The sequence below is a fragment of the Rhinolophus ferrumequinum genome, chromosome 4 (genome assembly GCF_004115265.2).
Source record: "Rhinolophus ferrumequinum isolate MPI-CBG mRhiFer1 chromosome 4, mRhiFer1_v1.p, whole genome shotgun sequence".
Taxonomy (NCBI): Eukaryota; Metazoa; Chordata; class Mammalia; order Chiroptera; family Rhinolophidae; genus Rhinolophus; species Rhinolophus ferrumequinum.
The window spans coordinates 84002782-84023554 of record NC_046287.1 but is presented as its reverse complement, the minus strand read 5'-3'; the positions used below and the strand labels follow the sequence as shown (position 1 = coordinate 84023554).

Genomic DNA, 20773 nt, shown 5'->3' with positions numbered 1-20773 from the left:
CTATGCCAGACACTCTATAAGGAATGGGTAAGGAAATGTAAGGAACAGGCAGGCTAAAAGGAATTCCCAGTCTGGTAGGGAAATAAATTTGTAAACGAGACTGTATGATAAGGGTAATAACAGGGCTGTGAGGAAGACACTGTGCTTATAACTGAAGAACATCAATCTTCCACTAGGAAAAACCAAGGAACTTATCAAACAAACAAAAAAAAAAAATAAGAGTAAGGTATAGGAAAAATTAGTAGGAATTCACCAAGAACATGATAAAGGGATTCTAAGCAGCAGGAATTTTTTAAAAAATGTAAATTTTTAAAGGTCTTAAAATTGCATGACATGATCAAAGGTATTAAAAAGACATTTCCAAGTTGTTCCAAACATACCTAAAAGTTTCCTACTAACTGAATTGGGCATCAAAAATTGCTCTCCTTCAAGTTCTGCAATAATATTTGTATGTTTTTTAGAACAATAGATTTGGCTTTAAAGCAAAAGCATATCATCAAAACTATGTTTCAAAAGTACATCTGTCCAAGAAAAGTAACTTGTGTCAACTCAGTATTAACACCAAATTCACAGAGATATTGCAAGAACTGAAAATCAACTAAATTTATCAATAGCAAAAAAGTGTTATTCAATTTTTTTATTGTTGCTGTTACAGCCAATTTACACAATGTAGTTAATTACAATTGAAATGTTTTATACACTGATTCATATTAAAGAAACATATAAAATTATTATTGATTTGTATTATGAAAAGTTTCAATTTCAAAATAAATTCTCATTGCACTCTAGTTAAATCAAAAATAAGATTTTCCTTTCCACGGAGGTTCAAATTTAGCTTATTCGTATGCAGTGTGATATTGATGACAAAATGTAAATCACATTGCCATTTTTGTCCCTGATTATTGAATATTTGGCAAACATTACTTTTGTTACAAGAAATCTTGAATGGAGTTAACAGTATTGAAAATCTTTGTAAAACTCTTCCATGACTCAACCAACAAGCATTGGCAATTCATTGTCTTCTACTTCTTTCGACATTTCCATAATCTAGTGATGATTCATATCATTTACATGTATATTCTGAAGAGTTTTAACAACCTTATTCATGGTTCTTTCAGAGTCTGCTCTAGGAAACTCAGCACAAATAGTTCCAAAATGTCTCATACAGTGGAACAAAACAAGAATGAAAAGGTCAGTCTCTTCTTTTAAAATTCCAATAAATTTGATGCGACTAACACACGTGAAGCATCATTTATTGTTGGAGAACTTATTTTTTTCATATATCCAGATGAAATACTTCTTTGACACATATAAAAGATTCAAAATTATCTACTGTTGAGTTCAAAGTTCTTTGTAAATGTGAAGTACTTTGAGACAATGGTAAAGTGAAAGAAATAGGCCAAACTAAGTGCTGGCGAGTACACTGAGCAACTGGAACTCTCACACACTGCTGGAAATAGTTTATTATACAATAAACTGGAAAACTCTGGACTAAATCTGAACATATCTGAAAAAATACTTCTGTGAGTGGATCTGGTACTATCAAGCAGGAACTTATCTGGAACTTACGTTTTTGAGTTTCATAACACATGGGCTTTATGTTTTTCTATCGAACATAAGTAATTTCACAGAATGTCAGTATCAGACAAGCCCCCTCTGGCCATCACAGATCAATACAGAAACAAGACCAGTATGAATACATGCTGAACAAAGGTAAACTGGAATAGTAACGAAATGTCCCCTGTCCTGGTGATTATCAGTTACTGTTGCTTCTTTGCCAACTACAGCTTTAGTCTTATTTTATTCCTCCCTCCTTTTAGGGAAGATTTCTGAAGATACTCAGTAACAGAGTACCTCCTCATTCCTAATAGTAAACAATTCAGAGCAAAGCCCCACTTCCTTAAATCCTACTGCATATTACCTAACACAAGTACACATCTAACACCTGCTGCAATTTCTCCCACCTCCCCCTATTGTGTATTCTCCATCAGTAACATACACTCAACTTGTTCAAAATACAGGAGTGTGTCTGGTAGTCTTTGAAGCATATTGACAAATAGAAGTAATTAATACCGAAACATGTATAGAAAAAAAAAAATCACTATAGTTTCAAGATATTGGTTATTCCTTGAGAGAAAGTAAGGGAGAAGGGTAGGTAGGTGCTGAGAACTTAATTATACCTTAAAAATTACTTTTCTCTTTTTAAGAAACATGAAGTATTAAACCAAACTTAGATTGGGAATAGCAGAGTCAGAGACGAGTCTGAAGCTTCAACTCATAATTTCAAATCTCATTTAGATAATTATAGTACTAAAAAAAGAATAAAGTGAAAAGGCAAGGCTATGATTCATAATATTCCAAGCTGTGATGCTGCAGCACTGCCAAGAGCAGAGAGCAACACAGGACTGGAATCTTCAGTGCGGCTGTTGCCCATTGTCATATTGTGTGCTGCATGTGTGCTGCCACTGAGACGGAACAAAATCAGACAGCTGGCTGGGAAAGAGTCTATGGGTTTCAAACTACCAAGCATGTCACTTTGCCACCTTTTGGTAGCTGAAGCAAACTACAGCTCACTGTCAAGAAGAACAAAATGGCATCTTGTTAATACAAATCCTCCCCAATGAGAGATGATGTCACAAGCATCCAGCATTTAAATAATTAATAAACTTAGGTAGGAATTCAAGGTATATACTTATCTCATTCCAATTTACTTTATCAACTTAAAAATTTAGATCTAGAGAAAAAATATGCTACTTATTGTTTTTTTTTATCCCTTCCCTATTTTTTTCTCAGATCTCTCTGCTAAATGGTCTTCTCTCCTTTTCTTCCATGTTCCAAGCTCTACCTGTCCTTCAGTTTGTCATTCATGGGCTGTTTCATATGACATTCTTGAACAACTTTCCTGGAAGTAATAGGTCACTTGCCAGAAATCTTGTTGCACTTTATTTTCACTTCTCTTGTTTATTTGTTCATTCTTTCATTATTTTAATAAATATATTGACTCATTTTGTAAGAGACACTAAAGAACTAAAAAGTTTCCACAGTGGCTCTTGCATGTGCGTGATCCCCACAGCTGTGCCCTGCTCCACCCTCTCTTGCATGTGGCCTTCACCGTAATTGTTCCTTCCCACCCTCTTGGTACCACCCAAACTGCTCAAACAGTGGCAGTGAACGCACACAAGTCATCTTTGACCAATTATTTCTGCTGTTAGATGAATGGTTGATTTCCTTCCTCAGTTTGGATGCCAAGACTCAGATCAGCACTGGGTATTCTGGGGCACAGCCTGTGCTCTGCGCATCAGCCACCTATGGATGTCTGACGAGTCTCAGTGACTGCAATTGGGCTGCTCACTCTTGATCCAGTGCTCTGCTCCCTTCACTTGGAAGCACTGCCTACACTTTTATTCTTCCATCTTTATTGTCCTTGGGACAAGCCTTAGGTTTCACTGCTTAGTGACACACATGGATAAGATGAGGTTGGAAGGCAATGATGTAGAGCCAAGATTCAAAGGGTCTGATTCTCAGATTCTCTCGTTTTCAGTCAATTGCCAGGTCATTTCAATGAAGCTGTAAGTTGTTGTTCAGCATCTTAAACTCTGGCGGGATTTTATTGTGGACAATTTTGAACTTCATTGACCACGCTAGGGGTATTTGAGGTATGAATAAAATAATCATTTTGTGAGATGCTTTAGAAAAAAATTCCAATATTTTATAAGCTGCATTTTTTTATTTTTATGAGGAAAATTGCTTCCCTTAAGAACGTCTTAGGAAAGGTAGTAAAACACACGCAGTACCTAATATCCAAACTGAAACACCTTTCTCCTGATCTGACTCTGATCAGCCTCCTTCCTGGCCTCCTGTAAGTTGACCCTTCCTCCCCCTTCGTCTGTGTTTTTCCCGATCCTCCAGCACCTTCATGGCAGCCTCTTCCCTTTACTTCACGGGTCCTTCCTAAACACATCCCTCTGAATGCATGATATTCCTTCCGAATGTCTTATAATACAGGCGGAGATAATGACCAACCTCATTGGTTTTATAGCTCCAAAGCTCGGTTTAGTTCAGATTTGCATACTGTAGTCAAGAAATTCCCTAATCCTCCTACGAAAAGACAGTCCACTGAAGAATTTAAGTTTATCCTAGGAATTTAAAGTCTAGGATACCCTGATATCTATCGACTAACTCATCTCCTTGTGGGACTGGGAGATATCAAAAATAGGTAAGAAAAATCAGTATGAATGTATTTATTAACAAAATGATACCAAATATAATGATCAAAATTTGACCTCAGATAGCTCCAAACTTCACATTACATTTCTGGGATCTCACCTATCAGAATTAATTAGTTAAAAATCTAATCCTAAAAATAGAGAATGAATTAATCTCTGATTTTGGATATCATTTAACTCCCACCTTCCAAGAATACTCTGGTCTCAACAAGGGTGATAATTGCACAAGTGCCTTATGCACATTCTTTGGTGAGTATCACATAACTGAGGGGAAAGATCTAGTTGGAAAATAGAAGACAGAATGGCAGACTATCCCCAGCTCTAAATTAAAAGACGTTTGTGATCTGAAGTCTTCTGAAGATACTTTCACTCAGCAAAAAGAAAAAGTTACAGAAAAAATTAAATGCTCTCAGATTACGGGTTAAGATAAATCCAAAAATGAGAAACCATCCACAGCGAATTTAGATAAAGATACTTCTTTATCTTGCAAAGAAAGGGACCCTCTAGAAGTGGGGGTTCAGAACAAGCCCCAATCCATGTGGTTTCTCAGGTCAGAAAGCTCTGGAGTTTCTGTAGTAGCCTTAGGACCCTGCAGTCACAAGTACCTGGGCCTCTCTACCACTGATAAAGTTCTCTCATGGACCACATTCAACTGGGCACTGCTGAGGCTTTTCAATTAGGCCCGACTTTCAGGCATCTGAGTTCATCTCTGCATTGTTCAATTTTATCAAGAATGCTGCTAAGTCAGTTTGGCCATTCTTGATCTCTGATTGGGTTCCTCATCCCCATCACCCACAGGTACTAGCTGATCACCTGGCCTGCCTTCAGCAAGAATCCTGTTAGGTTGGTTTAGCCAGAACCCCCCTTACCCCGGATGTTTCCTCTTAGTAATTTCCCATCCACTGGCCCCACCCGGCTCCTTGGATGTAATTTCCCACTTCTCAGGCTGCAGTCAGAGTTGAGCCCAATCTCTGTGCCCCACTGCAAGACCTCATTGCAGTTGTTCCCACACCTATTGAGACAGGTTAGTTTGTATGATTGCTAAGTAGAGAGGGGTGTCCCTGGTGGAATAAACAAGAAAGCAGCCATATCCTCAAACTCCAGGTCCTGGAATGTCTCCTTCACTCCAGGACAGGGACATGAGAATATGCCTTGAAGTTAATAGATAATCTCAAATCACTTCTGGCCGGACAAAGGAGCAGATCTGATAGATAGGAATGGATTAGCTGTTAATCCCTTCAGGACGGGCAAACCTGATAGATGAGTTCAATTAGAAGGCTCCAGCTCCCATCCCCAAACAGGCAGGGAAAAACATAAAAGTAAACGCCTTTTGTCTCAGTCACTGGGCACCCCCATTCGGGACCCCCTCCCGCTCGGGAGCTGCAACCTCTTCTCCTGCCTCTAATAAACTATCCTCTTTTAAAAACTTTTTGCCTCTCCCAGGTCCGTGTGTCCATTCTTCGGCCTCACGAGACAGGATCCCAGCCCACACCCAGAAACTGCCAGCAAATCCAACATCATTTACATCATTTGGGGACTCATAGAAAAATATTCCCACTTCACTATTGCCTTGGTCCCTCCTCAAAGAAAGTCTGTCTTAGTATGCTTTAACAAGTGTCATGAATAATTTTTTCCTTCCACAGTTGGCATATTACTTTTTCTTTAAGACTTCCTAACTGCACCAGAAAATAATCCTCTGAGATCCTGCACCCTGCTGGTAGTGCCAGGAGCTTGGTGTGAATCCCAGCTCTCTCTGAGACCCAGAGATCTCTGTGCCCTTCAGAGCCTCCAGGTTTCTATAACTATGCAAAATCCGTCTCACCCCAACTCCTGTACTCATTTCACTCCAGTGATGGACGTGGCATTACTGTTTAAGAGTTAAACAGTATTCAAAGTACCATTGACTTCAGGAGCCCTCTCCTTCTGGGATAATAAGCACAAAAAGGACCTGCCTATCTTCTTGGGGGTGGGAGGAGAAGAGTGGAATTTGAGGAGAAATCCAAAAATTAATATTTAACTAAAGCAACTTGCCACAGTAGTTATTATTTAAGTACAAATTCTGTATTTGTCAATGAAAAGAGGTTAAAGTTTGACAAGATTTTTGGTAGTTTTGTTTGTTTGTTGTTACATCACCCAGAAATCCTCTGTGGAGTGGCATCTTTCATTTGAATAGCATATCAGGCATAATGATTATATTTACTGAAAAATTTTAATTTAAGATGATTAACTCAAGCCCTTAAGAACTCTTGCCTCATGAATCAGTCAGAGCCCAATGTGAAAAACAAACACCACTGTAAGAATTTAAATGAGAGAAGTCAATACAGGGAATAGGTTGTATAGGTGATGGAGTTACTGAGAAGCCAAACAGATGCCAGTGACACATCACAGGGATTGGTAAGAGTGGGATGCTGATGGCCCTAAACTGAAGTGAAGATGTTGTGTTCCTGGAGTCCAGGCCCAATGGAAGTAGCTGAATCTATAATGGGCTTAAATGGCAGGAGCTGCAGCTGCTGTGAGAGATGCCACTGGAGTCTGAGAAAGAAGACGATAAACACCCTCGTTCGTCCTTACCTCCCACTTTCCAGTCTCCTTCCAGGGCCTCCCACTGATGAAATCTAGCTGGAAGTCAGCTGACAGGGAAGCCTGCAGAGGTCAGCATCTCCTTTCTGCTGACCATGGGAGGGGTACGGACTGAACAGTGGAAATCTAGGAATTCCCAGTACAACACAGGACAGAACCATACTCACTTGCTGAGCAAAATGTCTAGCTACTGCTGGGTTCCTTTAATGACTCTGCTTCTTGCCTAAACTGGAAAATATGATAGGATGGCATATTCTGATCTCCTTTACTATATACACTCTAACATTAAGGAATCTTCTAAAAGAACTGGTCTTCATATTATACAAGTCTAGCAATGTTGGAAAAAATATCGACTTCCAAGCTTACATTAAATAGGGAAAATGCAATGCCCTTTTATCTTTTCATTATTTAGAAAAGAAGAGGATTTTAGTGGAGTTTTACTGAATATGAGAACTTAATTTCTCTGTAAATTGGGCTGGAACAGCTGGTGTGGACTGCATTTCCTTGTATCTTTGCTTACCAGAAGCATTTTGGAAGTAGAAAGTAACATTTCAACAGGGACTTTTTTTGGTAATGAAAATTGCAGACTGGTTTCAATAACAGTAAACATTTAAGATCCATTAAGTCATCTTTCTTATTGTGTTTAACACCGTCAGATGCAGTAACTGACTCAATGGGCACAGCTGGATGCGAGAAGCATTGAAATTCAAGCAACTCTGTCACTGCCATCTGTGATAACAGCCTATGAAATGATGGGTGAAAGATACAGTCATCACTGAATTTTGATTGTAGATCAGCAATCAGATTAGAAGAGAACTTGATGTTTCACAATGATTTGGTAAACATAAGAGTCACGATGTCTCGAGGAGGGAGAGAGCACATTCTTGAATACTTAGCAGTGAGCACTGGAAGAGAAATTTATAATATTCTTTTGGCTTTTGATTTAGTCAAGATAATGCGAACCACAGAATCTTTTCATCAGACAAGTAGATAAAAACTAATCTTAGAAAAAAAAATCGTCAAACTCCAGTGCTCTTATTTTCTCTCCTCATTATTTTTATAGACTGTAACCATGGTGCTATTCAGAAACACAGCTCTGTTCCTTGCATAGCTTCTAAGCTTGCATATCTGCGTATAACCACCTCTGTAATAGCAGCCAAACTCAGATTCCTTTGACATCCGTTTTTACCTTTCTTTATTTCTAAGGAGCTCAATTTGATGCTGATAACTTGGGGAGACCATGAAACAGATTTTTTCCTTCTCAGAGCAGTAAGCAAGGATGCTGTAATTGACTTAGATAGAAATCTACTGTGAAAAGAGCCCAATGAAGTTGGGGGAATTTCAGCTATAGATCTTAGGAATGTTTTCAGCCCCTGAAATAGATCAACGTGAAGGGCAATTTATGGCATCACTGAAAGCAAACACTGCCTTCCAGACTCTGTCAACCTGTAAAATCCCCTTTAGGATCATAGCAGAACCACCATCGACAACAAGGACAAATGACCTGAGACCATTAGAGTTTAAGCAGAGAGTTTAACCTCTCCTTCAGCCTCATAGGCACAACTTGCTTCTCAACCAGTATAGCTGGAGGACACAGCTGGTGCTTCCCGAGTGATCTGGCCCCTCTGGCTACTGTAATAGCTACCAGGCTATTACAGGCTATTACAGGCTAACATACCAGGCTATGCCTCCTCTTCCTTATTGGTCTTACAGAGCATCTGCTGCCTCTGACCTCAGGTTTTCTTCACCTACATACCACTTGCTATGGTCTGAATGCTTGTGTTCCCACGAAATTCATGTGTTGAAATCCTAATCCTGAATATGACGGTATTAGAAGGTAGGGCTTTTGGTGGGTGATTGGATCATGAGAGTGGAGTCCTCATGAATAAGATTAGTGCCCTTATAAAAGAGACATCAAAGAGCTAGCTTGCCCCTTCTACCATGTGAGGACACAGTGAGAAGATGGCCATCACTGAGTACATGTCTTGTAAGAATGAGGTCATTGGCAGTTTAATTAAATGTGATGACTTTCTGTTGAGTAACTTCTGGAAATTATTTGTCTCATAAATGTTACTTAGGACAGCTAAGTGGGCCTCGCTCTACTTCCTTAACTCTGCAATCTCACTAACTTAAAAACAACAAGTCTTTTAATTGTTTTTGTCATCAACAAAACCCCCTTAATTACAAGCATCAGTGAAGTTTGCCTAAGGTTTTCCACCGGGCTTCTACTTAACAGTATGCAAGAGTGAATATAGAACAATTAGGCCAAAATTTTCATCTCTGATAAAAAGATATAGTCAATAGATGAGTCCATGACTGCTAAATGCTTACCGTACACTCTCTCCTTTTCTCTCAAATAAAGAGAACTTCCATTTAGAATTGGGCATACTACTAAAAAACCACATTTCTCAGCTTACATTGCAGCTGGGTGTGGTTACTGGCTAGGTTATGGATGACGAGCTATTACCTGTAGCTGAGCAGGAATCCAGTCTGAAACCTTACTATTACTTCAGAAATTTCCTATAATGGACAGCTATCTAGTTCTAGGAATTTACTCATGTTTTTAGATTAAGGAGTGCCATCTATGTAAAGAGCACACTCCCTCGGGTTCAGATCTTTCCTCAGTGTTAATTAACTCGATGGGGTAAATCCTTTCACAATGTGTATGTACATTAAATCACCATGATGTATACTTTAATCATTTCAAAATTGTATTTGTCAATCATACCTCAATAAAGCTGAAAAAAGTAAAATTAAAAAAGATATGTGGAGACATCAAGAGAAAGGATTAAAATGTTACAAATATATGTATGACCTCTATCAATAATATACACTTGAAAAAAACTGTTCTATCAAATGACACAAAAAATAAAGAACTTAGAACTGCCCCATGCACACAGCAAGCACTTATTAATGTTAGTTACTAATATCATTGATGTTGTCAATCTAATGAGAATTGTTCAGTAATTCAGTCACTCACTGAGTTCAAACTATGTTCACAGAAATAAGATACACTACTGTTTATAGGAATTATGCTTTAAAAATACTCCAAAAGTCTCTGAAATATTATTACTCTTTATTAAGTTGCAATATTGATATGGATGCTTAGTTATAAATACTTTCTGCATTAGAGTGTTGTTAAAGCATATATTTATATAATATATGAGGAAACATAATTGCAATATTAGTAATTTATTAAATAATAAAGTAACTTCTAAAGTAAAGAAAATTAGGATTGTCACTTAACCAATATATTTATAATATTAAAGTGTTATTTTACTTTCCCTGAATCAATCGATATAGAAAGTGAAATCTTTATGGTATTAATTGTTACTCCCTAACAGCTTTCAGTAATAGAGGATTCAGAATCAATGTTTTTGTTTATCAAACTCAATTGTGATCTATGAACAAAAATCATATCCAATCTTCTAATCTGAAAAAAAATCATATCCCATATTTAATCATTCAATCCTAAATTTACTGTAGTTTAAATGTCAACATTTAGCTTTGCTTCTTGTAAACCAGTGTGCATTTCTTTTTCAATTCACTGAAGCACTCAAAAAAGCAATCTTGTATTAGACAAGGGTAGTTAAGCCCTATTCCTTGGTTAGCTAAAATAAATTATTTTAAATTTCTATCACAATAGGAATAGTAGTGATTGCCAGCAAGTCATTAGAACAGGTTTGTTATCATCAGTTGCTGCTAAAATGCACAGCAGAAAATTTTACAAAAGGCATTAGTTCCAAAGACACAAGGTATGAAAAGTTTAGAAAAGGAGTTTCATCAAAGATTTCTGTTTTTTGGTATGAGAGTCTTGGGTATGCTGCTGCAATAATGAGCTTCAAAACATACTATTTGAACAAAAGAGAAGCAGGATGAATTAGTCGAGTAAGAACCTTTCATGCTTTAACAATTGGCTTTTCTTGTCAAACATCCTTCCTTATGGAGTTCCTTGCTGCAATTTATGCTTAACTGAAATATTTTAAGCTGCACTGGATTATAATATTATTTCTGTCAACACACTTCTATTACAAAATAGTTTTCATAATTTATCACAAAATGTCTAAAAATATTTCACAGATACTCTGGGGAAGGAGAAAAATTTTCCTTTCCCTCCTCTGGTTCTTTTGGCTGGCCGAATAATCACATCAACAGGGGACAGATTGACAAGAGAAAATCAAATTTAATTTCATATGCACAGGAAGCCCACATACATGAGAGAGTCAGAGACCCTGCATATATGAAAGGTTCAGAAACAGAAAGGGTACAGAAGGGATTCTAAGATAGGGATGAGATGTACCTTGGGGTTTCAGAAGGTCATTGCAGGGACTGCACATGTTCAGTAATGAGTAGTTTGCTCTGCCATATAGGTAGGTCGAAAAGGTTGTCTCTGATAATCTTTTATGGGCAAGGCTCCACATTCAAATTCATTTAGATAGTTAAAGGGGTGGGATGAGGTGGGGCACAGAAGTTTCTCTTGAGCCCACAGGGTCTCAATTGCTTTTAGCTCAAATTAATCCATACACTGATGAGGCACATTTGGGGTGGCTCCTTCTGAATTCCCCAATATATCAAAAACCATCACTATCCATAAATATCCTAGGGAAAGTTCTTTTAAAGAGCCACACAAATGGTAATATAGGGCAGGGATGAAATGACAATTATTGATAATTCTGAGATGAGTTTCTCTGTCAAGTTGAGACTCACTGGTTGGTTTACGTGAAATGATTCTGCAACATTGCTAAAGCAAGAGTTGTACAAGATAAAGACATTACTCTGCAAATGCAATGAGATGCAAAACTACAAATTAGAAAAAAATCTTAAGATCAAATACAAACTACAAACCATCCAAGATATGCACACACTTCGTTCAGACTACAGTAATTTTATATCAGCAAACATTGCTAAATTAAAACCATCCTTTAAAAAGAACACTCATTCTGACTGGAGTGAGGTGGTATCTCATTGTGGTTTTAATTTGCATTTCTCTAATGATTAGTGATGTTGAGCGTTTTCTCATATGCCTGTTGGCCATCTGTATGTCCTCTTTAGAGAAATGTCTCCTCATGTCCTCTGCCCATTTTTTAATTGAATTGTTTATTTTTTTGATGTTCAGTTGTATGGGGTTTTAATAAATTTTAGATATTAACCCCTTATCAGATATATCATTGACAAATATCTTCTCCCATTCAGTAGGATATCTTTTTGTTTCATTGATCGTTTCCTTTGCTGTGAAAAAACTTTTTAGTTTGATGTAATCCCATTTATTTATTCTTTCTTTTGCTTCCATTGCCCAAGGGGATTATCAGTAAAAATATTACTAAGGGTAATGTCTGCAAGTTTACTTCTTATATTTTCTTCTAGGAGTTTTATGGTTTCAGGTCTTACATTTAAGTCTTTAATCCATTTTGAGTTTATTCTTGTATATGGCATAAGAAGATGGTCCAGTTTAATTTTTCTGCATGTATCTGTCCAGTTTTTCCAGCACCATTTATTAAACAGACTGTCTTTACCCCAGTGTAAATTCTTGCTTCCTTTGTCATAGATTACATGACCATACAGGCATGGATTTATTTCTGGGCTGTCTCTTCTGTTCCATTGATATATGTGTCTGTTTTTATACAAATACCATACTGTTTAGATTACTATATCCGTGTAGTATGGTTTGATGTCAGGTACCATGATACCTCCCACTTTGTTCTTATTTCTCAGGATTGCCATGGCTCATTCTTCTTAGAATGGCTATCATCAATAAATCAACAAACAACAAGTGTTGGCGAGAATGAGAAGAAAAGACAACCCTCAAGCACTATTGGTGGAATTGCAAATTGGTGCAGCCACTATAGAAAACAGTATGGAGGTTCCTCAAAAAAGTAAAACTAGAACTACCTTATGACCCAGCAATTCCTCTCCTGGGTATTTATCCAAAGAAATCCAAAACTTTAATTCAAAAAAAATATGTGCACCCCTATGTTTATTGCAGTGCTATTCATAATAGCCAAAATATGGAAACAATCAAAATGCCCATCCATAGACAATTGGATAAAGAAATTGTGGTACATTTATACAATGGAGTATTACTCTGCCATAAAAAAGAATGAAATCTTACCATCTGCAACAACATGGATGGACCTAGAGAATATTATGCTCAGTGAAATAAGTCAGACTAAGAAAGACAAATGCCATATGATCTCACTTATCTAAAAAACAGGAAAAAATGAGCAAATAAAACAGAAATAGTGTCAGAGATACAGAGAAAAAAACTGACAGTTGCTAGGACAGAGGGGGTGGGGATAGGGGAGAAGGTGAAGGGATTAAAAAGTCCAAATTGGTAGTCACAAAATAGTCACAGGGATGTGAAATACAGCATGGGGAATATAATCAATAATGTTGCAAAGATTATGTAGGGTGTCAGATGGCTACTGGACTTATCTGGGGGATCACTTCATAGATTGTGTAGATGCCTGACCACCTGAAGCTGAAGTAGAATAATATTGAATGTCAACTATAATTAAATATATATATACATATATGTATATGTATATACGGATGTAAAGTACACCATAGGCATAGGGAATATAGTCGATGGTACTGTAACAGCAATATACAATGTCAGAGGGGTAGTAGACTTGGGGGTTGGTTATCACTTTGTGAGGGGTGTAAATGTCTAATTATTATGTTGTTTTGTACAACTGAAACTAATATAAAAAATAAAATTTAAAAAAAGGACACTCATACTACACAGCCATGACTAATTTTTTCCCCTTAAAAAATAGAAGAAAGGAGTTCCTACATAGATTATAAACTCATTTGGCTAATTAGTCAGGCAATGTAATGAGGACTTTAATCTGAGTTTCATTGGTTCATGGATGCCCTTGAAAACCTGTGAACTAAGGCTGTTCATATGTGAATAGGAGAATATTTTCATCAGATTGTCTAAGAAAGTCCATGTCCTATCCCACCAAAAAGTCAAGGACCATTGTTCCCAATGAAAATAAAGAATATAAAGAAGATTCAATATTCCATAACCTGTTAAATAACATGAAATAACTAAAGCATGAAGGAACTCCTAAGAAAAAAAGAATGTGGCCCTAATTTTGTGTATAAAATGAGTTTAATACCTTTTGGAAACCCAGTTATTTATGGAAGAATAGAACGGGATGAATTTTACATTATAAAACATATTCAAATTCTGACGATGATCTATCAGTTTTGCTTGTTTGTTTGTTTGCTGCACTAACAGATTGTTTTTTTTTTTTTTAATCTTTTGTTTTGTTTTTGGAGTGGGATTTTGCATTTACTTATTGTAGTATGCCATATTTCTCAAAATAGCCAGAAAAAATGACAACCGAAATCATGCAGACCTTATACAGCAGGGACAAGAAGTCTGTCCAGATGGGCTATCCTTCTCCAGTGCCTAAATTCTCACCAGCAATAATCCAGGGAATCAGAAGTGCAATGAGAAGGAAATATGCTTCTCCGATGAACAGTGGAGGACCTAGTTTGTGTAGTAACGAACACAAGGCTTGAAGACCAAGAGAGCTGAGATCAAATGTCACTCCCCTCCCTAATGTGTTATGGCTCATCTAATGTGGGGTGAAAATATGTAAATTATGAAACAGAGCTACGAGTACATATCTCCCAGGGTTAATGTGAAGATTGCCTGAGACAACATGTAACATTATGGTAAATACTTTTATAAATGTAGTTTAAAAAATTATTATTAACAAAAAAAATTTTTATGTCAATAATATGAATACATATTTTATGAATAAAAACAATTAAACAATTGTTCCTAATAAATGCGCTTGGAATTGGTAGAGATGAATTATAATTCATAATTATATCCAAACTAGTTTCTAGTTTCAATATTGTACTAATCAAAATACAGGTGCAGTTGTCAAAGTTTACATGCATATGTGTAATTTGTGTGCATTTAAAAACTAATCCTCTAAATTTTACATGTTTTGTATGTATATCTCTAAATTTTGAATGTTTCTTTTTAAGTATTCACTAAATGGAATGCCAAAATAGTTGACTTTTGAAGCTTTCGGTCAGTTGCTGAATATAAGCTGGAACAGATAAAAATAGACAAGGGTAAGGAAAGAAAAATTTGCACTCTGCTTTATAAAACAAGTGTCCTGAAGTGAGTAAATTCTTCCTTTCTGAATCCTGAAGGCTTGGGAAGACTGATGTATTGCAAACAAGTTTATAGTGTGCCTTTTAATGTAATAAATGTTCTCATTAACACAATGGTGACTTGGGACAAGAAAGTTGGAATGAATGGAATGAAACACTATAGTTTTGAAGGTGTTATTCTAAAAAACTACATATATTGGAGAAATCTTGCTCTAGTGACATAAACCCTAACCTGGGAATTTTTTCCATTTTTTTCTCTTCATTTTTCTTGTTCATATGTAGTGCCTAGATAGATATGTGATTTCATAACAAGTATGAAAAGCTTAGAAGACTGGGACATACTCTCACTTCCACTATGACTTCCTCCATCCAGAATAAAAATGAAATGAAAAAAATCATCCAGAGGAACTTGGCACAAATGAGGAGCGTATTTCGGAGTCGTTTCAAAAGGACAATGTTTACTGACCAAGTGAGTGGGAGCTAACGTGGGCCCGGCTGGCATGTGGTGGGCAGTGCAGAGAACTGAAAATGCACCAGAAAAGGCAGCAGCCATGAATATGTCAGTTTTTTTTTTCCTGTTAGAATTATCACATACAAAAGAGTTGCAATATAAATCAGCATATTTAACTCTGATTCATTAAATTTTAATATACTTATTTTTATAGTGCAGTTTGACCAAACTTACTCTGATTTATAATAGGAACTTTTATTTAATATCAAACTCTCACAATTAATATATTGAAGCTCTAAGGGAAAGACTAAAATTACTATAAATTGGTCATATCCTTAGTTAATTTGCATGGATGAGGTTGTCTGAAAATACATTTTATTGCACATTTCTATAATAGCCATTTCCTGTGTAGTTCTTAATATTAATAGGTGGCCAATACAGGAGGAAGTTATGGATGAGGCCACCGCATGCTGCAAGTCTAAGGCTTATGTGGAATAAATGAGCATACATTAACTCTCTATAATTTCAGAGCTGTGATTCAGTAAAAGAAATAAACTTTTAAAAGCAGCAGCCTTTCCAGATATACCAGTGGAAATTAAGATGACAGCCCTTTGACATAGAACACAACAGCAGGCTTCAATTTTAGAACAGTGATGTTTTTCTGTATTTAGGAAACTTTCATAAACAAAAATGGAACATCTTTATGTTCCTGAAATCACCTATCTCAGTCCAAATATGTTGAAAACTAAATCTCATAATAAAACCTCATTAGCTCATGCTTCAAGAAATCAAAAGTACTTTGGAGGTACAGGGGCTGTTCTAAGAGGCCTATAGTTATTTACTGAAAGGTAGAGCCACTTGCATAGCCCTAGGCTAAACGGAGATGAATTCAGTCATCAAAATACAAATAAAATAATACGGTTCTGCATTTGTGAAATTATCCCAGCACATATTAATTAGGCGGGGCATGTACAAACTTGCTATTAACGTCTAAAGACGGGTGGTGTAGTCTTGTGGGACTGAACTCTTACATGTGGGATCTGGTGCTAACTCCATGCAGTTACTGCCAGAATTGCTTGGTGTGGGGTGAAGATTAAATATAAATAAGTTTCATGTAAATATTCCTCTTTTAAAAGATAATGTTTTTGGACTAGGCCACAGCATCAACAACAAAAACTGTAAGTAACGTAAGCCTAAACTTCAAAATAGTCTTTGTAAACCTTTCTTCTGTTATTTTTGAAAACTGTTTCAACATGAATTCATCTTTCGATGAAGCATTTTGGGGATTATACAGCTTAATTTATGTACTTCACAAGCTAAATTTAGACAATTATATTCAACTGTGCATTAAATTGTAAAAGAAGAATCCTTTTTTGCTTGGTGAATTTTGGGTTTTTTTTTTTGAGTCTCAAATGCTGAACCTTGTTTTAATCTCTGAATTCTTAAGAATAAAAGCTATTCAAATAATGTGAAAACTTCTATCAAGAATCCTGGCACTTTTCCTGCAGATAAAATGGGCATTCCATTCCTCCCACGTACCAAACAGCTAAAGCAATATAACCATTTCCTAAACATAGGTTTTTCCTTCTCAGTTAATATTACGTAATTTTGGTATAAGAAATTATCAAATAATTGATACTGTGATAAATAACTATGTAGTACAATATATGAAATTTAGACAGTACAAGGCACAGAATTACATAAATTAATTATCCATTATTGGATGGCATTTAGCTCTTCCTAGCTAAATTGTCAGTCAGATACCTGAGACAGAAAATTATATCTAATTTTAAAAACATCAAAAACAAGCAGCAACAATAGCAATCAGTGTCTTGCTATGATGATCATTATTGCAATCATCAACATCATAGTGTGTATTTACTGGGCACTTTTCCTACCTCAGTATACACAGCCATCCTATGAGTAATTGCTATTACGGTGCCCATTTTACAGGTGAGAAAATTGAGGCAGAGAGAATATTCAATAAATATTGGCTAATGTAACCACGAATGAAGTCTGAGTTTAGCTTGGTGGGAGAGTTAAAATTGCTTCTATCCTTCCCTTGCTCATGGAAAGCAGTTTGGGATAAAATACAAGATGTCCAGTTAAATTTTAGATTTAGATAAATAACAGTATGATTCTCTGCTATAATTATGTTCCATGCAAATTTGAGACATACTTATACCAAACAATTGTTTGTTATTTATCTGAAATTCAAATTTTATTTTTATTAGCTAAAACTGGCAACCCTAAATTAGGGCTCCCCTTCTCTAAGCCCCTTCCATCTCCTGACCCAAAATCTATACCTGAAGTTTCAATAAACAGTGCATATGCTATAGACATATGGGTGTCACTATATAAACATACACACACACACCTATGCAATAATTTTGAATATCCTATTTTAAAGAGTGGTAAAGTTGTGATAATAATTTCCAAATCTTACCATGCACTTACAATGTGCCATACATATTCTAAGTGCTTTACATGTCTTAATGAGTTTAATCCCCACAACCTGTGATATAGGTACCATAATTTATCCCATTTTTACAGATGAAAAAAATTGAAGCATGGAAAGTGCTATAGTCTAAATGGTTGTGTGCCCCCAAAATTCATGTGTTGATATATTAACCCCAATGGCATTAGGAGGTAGGGACTTTGGGAGGGTGCTTATAACATAAGGGTGGAGCCCTCGTGAATGGGGTTAGCACTCTTCTAAAGGAGGCCCCACAGAGCACCTTCGACCATTCCACCATGTAAGGATACAAGGAGAAGTCAGCAGCCTTCACGGAAGATTGCCTTCACTAGAAAGCAACCATCTTGGACTTCCCAGCCTCCAGAACTGTGAGAAATACATTTCTGTTACTTATAAACTACCTTGTCAGTGGCATTTTATTATAGCACCTGAACCAGACTAAGACAGAGAGGTTACATACTTTGGCCAAAAGCACATGACAAGTGATGGGATTTAAGCTTGAGCAATCAATGGACTATAGAGATCTTGCTCTAAATCACTATTCCATATAGAATAGCAGCCAGGGAGATATATGCTGAACAAAGTGCAGCAAGTTTTGAATTTCAACCAGCCACAGGAGACAATCCTTGTTGAGGGCTTAAGGCAAACAGCAGAGACCTTAGCAGGGTCATGTCTCAGCTGAACAAGCTCTAAAGTAAAAACAACTGTAAACAAGCCTTAACAAATTTAAAAAGCAAGACTAGAAGGATCAAGCTGATCTGAAAGTAACTTAGTTTCCTGCTAAAACAAACTTTGGCATTCTTGATGGAAGACAAAATCCACTCACTCACAAACTCTGACATCCAGTGAAATATACCTAAAAGTGAATACCAGAAGGAAAATCAGTCAATAGAACAAATCCATTAGAGATAACGGAATTAGCAAACAATGACTTTGAAAGAGTTATTATAAATGTGCTGAAGGATTTAAAAGAAACAACTAGAACTTCCAGAAATAAAGAGCATAATATCTGAAAAAATTTTCCTTGGATGGACCTATAGTCCATTCTATTATGAAGAAGTAGTGTTGAAAAACTAGCTATAGAAACTATGAAAACTAAAGTACAGAGAGACTTTAAAAAAAAAGAACAGAATCTCAGTGACAGTTTAAAATATGTGTAATTAGAGTCTGAGAAAGAAAAGAGAGGTAAGCTAGAAAAAAAACATTTTGAAGAAATAATAGCTAAAATTTCTCCAAATTTAATAAAAGCTCTATTTCCATTGATCCAAAAAACTTAACAAGTCTCAAGTGTATAAACACAAAGAAAAATCACACCAAGCCATATCATAATCAAATTGTTGAAAACAAATGATAAAAAAAAATCCTTAAGAGCAACAAGGGAATGTGCATTATATGTATCAAAGAACAAAGATCAGATCTTCAGACTTCTCATCAGATACAATGCAACAAAAATGGAACATTATTTTTCAAGTGCTGAGGAGGTGGATGGACCATCAGCCTCAAACTCTATGTTCAGGGAAACATGTACTTCAAGAATAAAGGTGAAATGAAGACTTTTTCATATAAACAAAACTTAGAGAATCCATTTCTAGCAATAGCGCTACCAAAAAAAATAGTAAAGGGAATTCTTCATCAAAAAGAAAATGATGATCGATAGAACTCAGGTCTAAAAGGATGGAATAGTACCAGAAATGATACATAAATATATCTTAAAGGCATGTTCTCATTTTTCAAACATTTATTGGTAAGATAATTGTTTGAAACAAAAATAACAGCAAAATATTCTGGATTTATAAAATATATAGAAGTAAAATGTATGACAACGATAATACAAAGAAAGAAAGGTGGAAATAATATACTGTTTTAAGGTTATTACATGATACATGGAGATACATATTATATACATAGACTGTAATAACCTGAGATGTATATTGTCAACCCTAGAGCAACTACTAAAAAACTAAAAATGAAATATAGCTGATAAATAAAACAGAGGAATAGTAAAAATACTCAATTAACCCAAAAGAAGGCAGGAAAAAATTAAATAATACACAAAGAATAGATAGAACATACAGAAAATAAGTAACAAGAAGGGCATAAACCCACCCATTCTTGTCAATGATGATAATATTCATGGTCCAAACACTGCAGATAAAATATGGATTTCCAGACTATATAAAACAGCAATGCTCAGCTATGCCCTCTCTATAAGATACACACTTTAAATATAAAGAAATAGGGTTAAAACTAAGAGATTGGAAGAGATGTATCATGGAAATACTAATCACAAGAACTCAACAACGTCATTAAAAATGGGCAAAGGATAGGACGATTCAAAAAACAATATATACAAATGATCAGTAAGCTCATCAAAAGATTCTCAATGCTGCCAATCTTCAGAGAAATGCCAATTAAAACTATAATGGGATATCACTATATACTAAGTGCTTAAAATTAAAAAATTGACTAACTAATATCAGTGAGGGTACAAAGTAACACGAAATCTCCTGCACTACAGTTTTTTACAAACTTATAAAACACTGATAGTCTCTTACAAAGTTAAACATACACTTCTCATATGACTCAGCAATTACATTCCTAGTAGTTAGTGAAGAAAAATTAAAACTTATTTTGCACATAATTTTGCACACAAAATTTTGCACATAATGATCTCAGAAAAAAAAAAAATGTATTTTCATAATAGTTCCAAACTGGAAACAATGCAGATATCTATCAACAGGTGAGTGGATAAACAAATTGTAAATCTGTACAATGGGACACCAGTCTGCACATCAAAGAAATGGACTATTAATACATACAACAGCATGTATGAATCTCAAAAGCTTTATGTTGAGTGAAAGAAGCCAGACACAAAAAGCTACATTCATTTATATTAAATTC

General features: G+C 35.8%; 1 protein-coding gene across 1 annotated transcript in view; it reads right to left on the bottom strand.

Moving 5' to 3' along the window:
* The window catches only part of GPM6A (glycoprotein M6A), a 235153-nt gene that overhangs the window by 166911 nt on the left and 47469 nt on the right, over positions 1–20773 (bottom strand). The gene's annotated exons all lie outside the window — the stretch shown is intronic.